The 10,439-nt window shown below is 39.0% G+C and overlaps 1 long non-coding RNA gene across 1 annotated transcript; it reads left to right on the top strand.

The window, feature by feature from the left end:
- The first annotated feature begins 106 nt into the window (after nucleotides 1-106).
- On the top strand, nucleotides 107-10,030 carry LOC116444708. The gene is made up of 2 exons (XR_004240451.1): nucleotides 107-192; nucleotides 4,352-10,030. It is a non-coding gene; the product is annotated as an uncharacterized LOC116444708 (long non-coding RNA).
- Nucleotides 10,031-10,439: the final 409 nt, after the last annotated feature.

Consider the following 10,439-nt stretch of genomic DNA (forward strand, 5'->3'; position numbering starts at 1 on the left):
GCGCAATTCCCTCAGGGAAAGCTCGGTGCCCGACGCTTCGCTCGTTTGCGTGGGATGCAGGCGTTGTTCAAGTGTAGGTGTGAAGTTCATCTTCACTCAGCCGCTGCAGTGCACGGTCCATCCCTGAGGCGACACCCAGCTCAGGCCGTATCGCAGCTGTGACCATTTAAGCACCTGGTCGGTTTTTCTAAGGTACATCCTTTATATCCAATTCCAGCATGCAGTGTAGTTATTTGTAGGTTAACCTTCATGTTTCGCTTTCATCTTCTAATCCTTTAGAAACTTCCGCTGTGAGGGAGTTTTGCAGAATGTCTGAAGCTATTTTCATCTGATTTTTAGTGTCTTTCCCGCTTCCTCGTTTGTCCCCTCTCCTATGTACTGTCTGTCTGGGAATGTGTCTAATCCATATTTCATGCTGATTTTCTGAGAACTATTCAGAATGCAACAAGAATGAAGACGGAAATAAAGGTCCGCAAGAAACGTCAGTCCCTACTATCTCACAAAAGGAAACTTAACAAATGAATAAAGAAACTCTACAAATTATCCCGCAGTTACAATTAATGCTGATGTTTGCTCTCCTGACACGGACCAATTCTTCCTGTAATTGCCAGACCCAACGATGTGGCCAGCAAGAGCTGAGAAGTGCACTCAGCTCTGTGCTATACAGAGCATGCTGTTCCTCTGCTGGTTTCTGAGTGCCAGACACTGGCATACTTTCATGATACAAGATGTTACTCTCCTTTTTTGGAATGTGGCATATATTGTGTACATGTCAATGACATTATGCAGGTCACACTGAAAACTGAGAAAGATGCATGAAGAGAAGGAAATGAAAGAGGTGTAGACTAATACAGAAAGAAACCATTTCCAGCTACTCACATTTCTCAGTGATAGAATATCCTAGAAATATGATGGAGCTTTTGAAATGTTAAAACCCTAAAATACCAAAAGTTGTTTATCTCCTTCGGGAATACATTACTAGTTATAGTGTCCTATCTATGGAAATGTTATGGGAAAAAAAAGCTCAGTAGCTGTCTCATGCTACTGTACACTGCTTTGATATTGTTGGCTGTAATGAATACAGTAGAAGTCTCTGCACAGTAACAAAATCACTTCCTCCTGGATGTGATCTGATGAGGTTTGTAGGAACCTGCACTCCATTTTTAGAACTGGTTGCTGAGCTGATCTTTACAAACATTAATGGCTATGAAGGTGTTCTGCTGTACACATGCACTGTTTCAAAACAAAAAAGTTGTGGTTTTGCAGAATGCTCCATGCCTTTCTTCTTCTCTGTGCATGCTGTGGTTTCAGCTCTCCGAGCCTTGTATCCAGCCCATGTTCCTGTTAAGGTAAGTATCAGACCAAATTCTTGCTGGTCTAATGGTGACTAATGAGTTTGTGGAAGTGCCATCAACTCTGATCCATTATCCAGATATTATCCTTCATATTTATGAAGCCAATTGTTATCTCATCCTGTTTTTATTTAACTGATTATCCCTGAGTAACTTCTCTTTACTGAGGTGCATTCAATCTTTTTAATTGCTTCTATTGTTGAGGTAATTTTGAATTCAATTCCTGTCCTCCAGCCTACTTGTATCTACTTCCAGTGTCAGGTGGTTGTGCAATAAGTAGACATGCTCTGCCACTTTTGCTTATCCCTTTATGGCATTATAAAGTATTTATAAAACACTAACAAATAATGATAAAATTTCACACCCATTTGGGAATTGTGTTACACTGACATATATTCAAGTCTAGACTACTCCATTTAGCAAAAACCTGCTACTTATTTTGTGTTGGTAGAAATGACTGAGAAAGTTACACTGAATTAGGCCCAAACTGCTTAATTTAGCACTGTTCTCTCACTTTAATTGTTCTTCACATAACAAAACTCAAACTACATTGTGCCCTATTAGATGCTAAATAAATTCATAAATTAAAAACACCAAATGGACCAAATAGACGAAATGAGAAAGAAATTTATCTCTTAACTCAAAACAGATTAGTAGAAAAACAGAAAATATAAGAATATTTTATAATAGAAAAACAGATGTTAGCATGGACTAACATCACACTTCTTATTTCATGTCCTTTTTCCCTATGCTTTCAATGAAGTACCTAGATCTACCTCTTTCGAAATATCTTTACACATTGTTACCTCAGTTTTGGAGCCTATTTTGAACAACTGACAGTATCCCAACACCCAGGGACCGTGGCTGCGCTTGCTTTTCTACCTCTGCCTTAAGCTATGTCCCCACCAGAAGGCAAATCTGACTTAATGAGTGTATTGCAAAGCACCACACCCCTGAACCTGTACAAACTCACTGCAGCAGCTGCGCTTCTGTTTAAAAAGCTACTGGAAGTAAATAAGTAGCAGCAGAGTCTCTATTAGGCGAGTACTGCTTGTCATTAGTAAGCCCACAAGCATCCAGCCAAAACAGAGCCTTCATAAACACTCTGCCACAGGCTGTGGATAATTTGCCCGGCATGTGGTGCGATTTCACACTTCATCTAGATCAAGTTGCACTGCCATTTGACCCAGCTTTGGACATGTCCTTTGTGATGGACATGAAGCCTTGATGTTGGAGCTGCTTGCCTCTGCACCACAAAATCGTACCTGGATGTGACCATTGACAGGAATTTTCAAAGAGATTCTGTAACTCCTTTGCTTTTGAATGGCATCGTATTTCATTCTACTTTGTCAGCAAGAATAAGTGACTTGCACACAAAAGTTTAAAAAATGATAAAAACATTTCTAGTTCCCATACATGGAATAAACTTAGTTTCTTAAATATCCTGAACTAAACTTTGCTCTGGCTTCCTCGAGCAGTATCCAACATTGCTGGAAGAAAACCAGCAGGATTGGAGCAGAATTAGAGAAGCTTTTTGAACTGAACTTCATTTTGCTGAAAAATGTGGATGGGTCACGAGAGGATTTTAAGACCTTGCACTGGATTTGTTAAATTGCTGGGAATGAAAATGATTTCTGCTTTTAAAAATTCCTCTAATCAACATGTTTTGTTCTAGAAATGTCACGAACTACCAAAATTAGAGTCTATATTCTTAATTCAAAATATTCTATTTACAGCTATTCAGACTTGACATTAGGAAGCATTTCTTTATGAGAGGATGATCAAACACTGAGCAGGCTCCCTGGAGAGGTGGTCAATGCTCCAGGCAACCTGTCAGTGTTTTAGAGGTGTTTGGACAATGCCCTTAACAACAGCCTTTAACTTTTGGTCGGCCCTGAGGTGATCAGGCAGTTGGACCACGTAATAGTCTGGTGTAGTTTATTCTATTCTATTCTATTCTATTCTATTCTATTCTATTCTATTTTACAAATTCAATGTGTTAATTTGTGTTGCAAAAGGTAAGATTTGGTCTTTTTACATTTCTTCCCCCAAGTCCCACTTGGTCTGGAGATCAGGCAATACTGGCTTCTCACCACATTCAGAGAATGCTTTTCAACAGAAATGTCTGTGTATATGCCTTAAAATACAGCATGAGAAGAGAGGGTGGAGTGCAGCTTTATACTGTAGTGCATCTAGCCTTGTATTTACTCCTTAACACTGCCCCCTTAGTGAGGCAAGAGCAAATCTCTAGTAATTACACAATTCAGTGATGTTATTTGTTCTACCACTGAGCTGAATTTGATCCACTCAAGGGCAGTACAGCTCTAATGACATGATATCTCTTGGCTTTACTGTTACAAACCAAAGCATCAAAGAAGTGTGAATTTGTAATGCTTTGAATAAAAAAGGCCATATTTCAATAGTCTCAGTGTTCACTGACTTCCAGACTTAACTCTACAGGCACTGAGATCAGAAAATATGAATAATTTTCCTGTTTTCCCTGTGTTTTTAAAACAAGATAATAAATTAGACTACCAGTTTTATGTTACAGTCAGAATCTGTGTCATTGCTTGCAAAACAAACCCATTCAGTTTTATGTTTAAATGTGGTACTTGTGCACATGTTCTGTGGTTGTCTCAGAGCTGGTTTGTTTGCACTGACTGGCAATAAAGGACACTGCTACTGTGCAGAATGTGACCGGATATGGCAGCTTTGTACACTGAAAACCTCCTGTGTCTGAAGTCTCTGTGTTCCAGAAAACTCGTCCTTATCTATTACCTGACATACTCAGTACTTTTGTTTTCAGTATTATTTAATGTTTCCTGGCTACCTCCATATCGAAATAGATGGAGTATTTTGCACCAGCATGTTATTTGCATAAAATATTTTAAAATATAGCCCTGAATTTATTGTTTATCTTCTTGTTATTCCAGAAGATGGCTTGTAGTTAAATCTTAGAGAAAGGAGTTATTCTGTTTTTCATTTTTCCTGGATCCTAGGAAATACAGAGAGAAATTTACGAAGAAAAACCTACATATGCAGAAAAAAGAAGTGGACATATGGACTATTCATCATTGGAATAATTTCCCCAGGGAAGTGGTGGATTTCCCAACATTGGACACTTTTAACGGTGCTGGGCCATCCAGTCTAGACTGTGCTTTTGCCAAGAAAGTTTGAACCAGATGGTCCTTAAGGTCCCTTCCAACCTGGTGTTCTATGATCCTATGATGTAAATTGCAAGTCCACCTCCTACAGTTCCCAGCACAAGTTATTTACTCGATTTCTAAGGGCTAAATGAAGGCTCTGCTGAAATAATGGCAACATTCTGAGACATGGTTCCAAAACAGGGTAATAATCATCATAAAGCAAGGAGAGGTTTGAAATTTTACATTTTTTAAAGTTAACAGTATTTCTACTTAATAGAACTGGACATTTGGTCTGGTAGGATTTAGTTACATACCATTAGGAGGTATTGTGTACAATAACAATGTTTAAAAGTCAAAAGTAAAAAAAAAGTAGAGTGTACAGTAATACAGTGCTTATTTACAAAAATAGTGTCCTAAACAGATCAGTATAAAAACAGAAGTAACTGTGTTTTGTATAGCTATATCGACAGCAAAAATATGTTGCTTTTCATAATCCAATGGGCTTAATTTTAATTTTTACTTTTACTTGACATATCATTATGCCAGCCAAGATGGCTAAGTATGAAAACAGTAAGTTGGAACGTGTAATTCCACAGAGCCATTAGATTGTCAAGGAAATAGCTGTAGACAGGATCCCCACCTTATTTATTTTAAAGCATATGTGACTGCATTTTAAAATTTCAACACATTGTTGAAAGGAGGCACAAATACCAAGTACATCTTTGTACATCACTTTATAGTATTCACTGTGAAATGGTTGCTCCAGCTCTGCATATATTTCTGAAAGCAAGCTAGGAACTACTGGGATCTGTATTTTTTAAAATGGTACCAGTATGGGCAAACTAAGGCTTGTATATATAATGCACAATATCTACTCACTAACATGAGATGATTCAATGGAATTCAATGGTTTCAATGGAATTATTAACCTATATAGCCAATAGAACATGGATTGTAAACACTCAGCAATATACTCCCCTGCTTAACAGCTAAACTTCTCAAACAATAGAAATTGCAAGTAAAACAAAAGATAATTTAAAACTAGTCCTCATGCTTTCAATACAAACCCAGTCTCTTTGAGTCAAATAAGTATAAACTGGTTTTTTTAGCTTTCCCTTCAGTAAGTATGAGAATACATGTTCTTTAGAAAAAATAATGATATTGTTATCCAAAACTATTACTAAGAATAAGAGAATGAAGTCTTTAGAATTTCTTTCGCAGAAAACAAAAATATTTAAGACAGGTAGGATTTAATTTGGGTGATATTGACCAAAGATCATTGCATATATGTAGCTCAGCACTAAAGTAATTCCTGCTTCCCTCTGAAACTCTGTCAAAAAGTCTTCTTTACAGACTGTGTGTGTGTTGCTGCTGAAGGCTGTGTAGCAAGCAGTAGAAATGCCTCATTCCACTGCTGCTAATGGGAAGGTGGGACTTGGATTAGGTGGAAGATGAAAACACAAACCAACCCTGCCTGCCTCACTTTCTGTGGTTTGAGATTTTCACTGCACTTACACTTCACAGCAATGAAATGCAAAATTCTCAAATAGGTATTATTAAGAAATGTTTTCAGAAATTGATCTCTGAGCAAAGAGAAGACATATGCTACCATTCCAGACATAAATCATTGGAGGGAACTACCTGGATTGTTTGTGAGAGAAGGACTTATTTAAACAAGTACATTTATAAAGCATTGTTTACCCCAAGGAACCTTCTACACATGAATGTCAGAGGAAACTGTAGAAGGTCATATATCTCAGCTCTGTGAACCAGTTGTCTTCAGTGACAGGGGATGTTTTGTATAAATAAGGCTTAATCCTGCTCTGTGGCACGCTTACCTAATGCTGACTCATTTGCAAGGGCCACCTTCTATATGAAAAAGAGTCCAAAATGTATGTTTTATGATGAAGAAAACATAAAATTTTTTTTTTCACATTTTGTCTCCCTTAAAGGACTGACTCACTTACCAAATCCCACATACACTCAGGGTAGTCAGGTTTGGAATTGAAGTTCCATTTCTAAGCAAAGCTCCATTAAGCTTGTTTGTTAACAAATGCAATTTTCTATTCCATTTCTTCAAAATATCTTCTTTGTCATATTCTTGCCTCTTTAAATATGCTTATTTATAGGCTGGCTACACAGACTCCCCTTTCACCTAGTTAACAGACTGCAACATATGGGATGCTGCCTTCACCTCCCATTGCGAGCATCAGGAAATCGAGCAGCACCTCTGCTGTATTTACACAGGCAGGCTGGGGCTCTCCTGCTCTCACACTCCAGTCTTACGCCCCACTCTGCCACACGGCACTGCACACTTGGGATCTGCTGAACTCTCCTGTGAGAGGAACATAAGGAGTCCTTGGAGGTTGCTCATGGAAGCAATATCAAACCAGGCTCAAACCCCATGGCCCTGGAGTGCATGAACAGGCCTGTATGTTGTACCAGTTGCATGTTCCTGGGTGTTGCTGAAGTAGTAGCAACTCCATGGACACATCCTGTCTCCTGTGCTCCAAAGTGTTACACCTGGTACTCCTGTAACCTGCTTTACACATGCGACAGAAACTGGTCCCCAGTTTTGCATGATCCAGTTTACCTTTCAGTTTTAACTGCAGTTACTTCATCGTGTCTGTGGAACCCAGTGTTGAGCACATATGCACTTATGTCTTGAATTCCTCCAGGAAATCAAGTTTCTTATGGCCTTGTTCCAGGAAAACAGGTTTCTTACTCCCTTATAATACGAACTCGGCTCCTTGTACAAGAAAGTACTTAACACTTTAAAAAAGCTTTTCCTGTGATCTCATTACTGTGCACACTGTGTTATGTGTTAATGGAAACCTCATCAATTACCGGCTGTTCAGCTACATCCTGTGTAATGCAGGGTCACCCTATAGAGCTTATATGGAATTATGAACAAAAGGCCTATTCTCTCCCACATAAGCACAAACCCAAATTAATTTTGAGTCAGACTTGGCAGCATTTCAAATTTCTGCTGCCCATGTAGTTAAAAAGAATGACACTGATGAATAAAATTATTTTATAAGAGCGCTGACTTACATCCTAAAAATGTTGACTCATTTCGGCACCCATTCCATGGCTCATTTTGCACATGGAAGTCTCCTTTGTGTGAAGCCTTGCTTCCTCTCCTAGTTCTGACTTCAGCCTGGTGTTTGATCTCACCCTAAGTGCCACTAAGTCACGTGTATAAGTTTTTCCATTTATTCCAGCACTTGATCTATTTGCCCCAGCGTAGCTGATTATACGAAGAAAAAGTAGTATGCTATTAGCTAGATAGTATGAAAATAATTTCATTGTTGTGCCTGGTTGTTTGACTACATTTTCTCTGCTTTGTACTTCTTTCTTGGTGGAATTTCTCACATATCTCATTGCCTGAAGTCAGCCCTTGCTCTGAGCTGTCCCATCTGTGCTGCTGCTTGACACTAACTTGAGGGAATGCAGGAGAGAATACCTTGGATAGGGCTATCAGGGGCAGTAAGACAGGACTGAGTCAGGCCTTCACTTGTCACTAGTATTTTAACTGAATTCCACCGACAGCTGGAAGTGCTCAGCTTTTCTAAAATCTCTGCTGACAGCACACTGCATGAGCGACTCAAAAATAAAGGTAAGCAGCTTTACTGAACACAGGAAGAGGCTAATCAGTGAATTTTCCTATTGATTCAAATGGCAGCAGAATTAGACTGATTCTCCAGCTGAATTTTAAATGCCGGGTATTAAATATTTTTGCAATGCAGGACTACTATTTTTGCATGGTTAACCCACACATCAGATATTTTCACCTATTCACATGAATCACTCATTGAAAATTAGTCCTCTAATAACCTGTACCCTCACACGATGCAAAATCAGAACCAGCCACAGGGAAGAACTATCAAGTGCTTTTAGAAAGCTATTAGGATGAAGGAAGCTCTTGAGTAAGTTTCCTTTCAAGCCTTGCATATTATGAATAACCCACACTGCTCTGTATTATGTGAATATTTACAATTTCCATTTCTTAGATAACCTAAGGAATCTATGCACAGAAATATGGGGGAGCAGGGGGTGTTGGAGTGGTCAGATCCATTCATAACTATGAATTATTCATTATTCTTTGTTTTATCAACAGTTTGGTGTTGGGACTGTAAAATATCAGTAGAGAAAAAAACAGTCAACCCTGAGGAATTGTACAGAAACGAAAACCTATTCTGGCAGATGATTTCCTATGACTGCTTTCATGGAAGTTGCCAGTGCACAGCACAGATCTCCCAGCTTTGGTCATGAGTGTTGATGTATGGGACTGCTGTCAAAACCTCTGTTCACGAGAGGTACAAGCTGAATACTAAGTATTGAAGCTGTTTTGCAAAAGGAGGAATGGGCTTCACCTGGAGCCAGTTCACTCACTGTAATATCGTCTTAATGGACTATTCTCCCAACCAATCTCAAAAGACCAAAACAAGCCTTTGCTTTCCTATAAAAACACAGGCCTTGTTAAACACAGATTACTGACTTTAAGTCCCTCTCTGCTGCTGCAGGAGTATAATTAGCACAGTTTCCAAAGGTTTATTTTCCAGCATTTTTTGCCTTTTTTTCCCTGAAAAGCTGGATGCTGTAATTTCAGAATCCAAGTTATATGCCATGGCCAGACTGATTTTGAGGTTTCTTATTTTCCTACGAAAACATAATTTTTCTTTCTTTTGCATTTGCAATTCAATTTGTGAATGAGTTTTCAACAGTTTTGTACAGCAGAGAAAACACTTTTTAAGGCAAGCAAATGCACTAAGAGCATTTCATATTTGGCATCTTTCTAAAGCTGTATCAGAGTAACAAGCTTCTGTTCTTGTTTCTAAATATGTGAAGGTAAAGTCTACCCTTAAAGCATAGTGCAGTTTCTTACTGTTATTTAAAGTGTGAGAATCCATCTTAAGTCCAAAAGAATCAAGGTTCTCAAAAACACAGTCTATAAACATAACTCTTGCTTTGTCTTTGCTCTTTCCAATAACTTTTGAGTGATTGTGACTACATGTGACAGAGGCAGAAGTCACAGAGATAATGAGCTTCCTACAAGTGTGATAAAAGTCGTCAAGCAGATCAGAGCGATTCTCTACATGGCACCTGTAAGTGCCAGAGCCGAAGGACAAACTGTGCATGTGCTCACACTGTTCAAACACCAGAGAAACCATACGGGGGAGACACTCGGAAATGCTCAAGCCAAGACAGAAGCTGCAAGCAAAGTGCAAAGCATACAGCCTGCAAAAAACCCTCTGTCAGCTCCAGGACTCCTTAGAACAGTGCCCCTCCTTTTTACAGTGAGTTTACTATCAATGTCTTGAATGGACACCAGACCGATTCCCTAATTTGTAAATTGTAACAAAAGCATTATTTCCTGTAGCATTAACAGACCTCCTATCATGGGGAAAGCTCATTTATAGTTACTAAAACAAATGAAGGCTCGTTCTCATGATAAAAATCAAAATGTTCAAGAGTGAATCTGTACATGTGGATCCTTCCATTAAACCTGAACCCTGTCTTGGAAGTGAATCATTATAACATTGCTTTTTATTCTTCTTGGTGCTTCTTTTGGAATTCTAGTTACTTCCAAACCTTTTTCCCTGTTTAGCCTCTCCTCTTTTCCCCCACATCCTGCTGACTACCATTTTGCAAGCTCAAGCACAAATGCCTCTACCCTAGATAGGTAAAGAAAGTTCACTGCAGAGCCCACACACCTTGGGGAGGCGAATGCAATCAGAATACATGAGTAAGTGCCAGGCTCAGAGCTTTGCCTGAAGCGCTTTGCAAGACTCATCACACTCATTTGTTCTCTTCCCCCTGTGCTGATCAGCAGAACTCTTTCTCTTCCAGGCTACAGAGGGTTGGAAAAAGAGCTTAGGTCAGGGAAAATGAAATATTTCTGGTACTTGATGTTTACTAGGCAATGAAGGAAACCTTA

The sequence above is a fragment of the Corvus moneduloides genome, chromosome 5 (assembly GCF_009650955.1).
Source record: "Corvus moneduloides isolate bCorMon1 chromosome 5, bCorMon1.pri, whole genome shotgun sequence".
NCBI classification, from domain to species: Eukaryota; Metazoa; Chordata; class Aves; order Passeriformes; family Corvidae; genus Corvus; species Corvus moneduloides.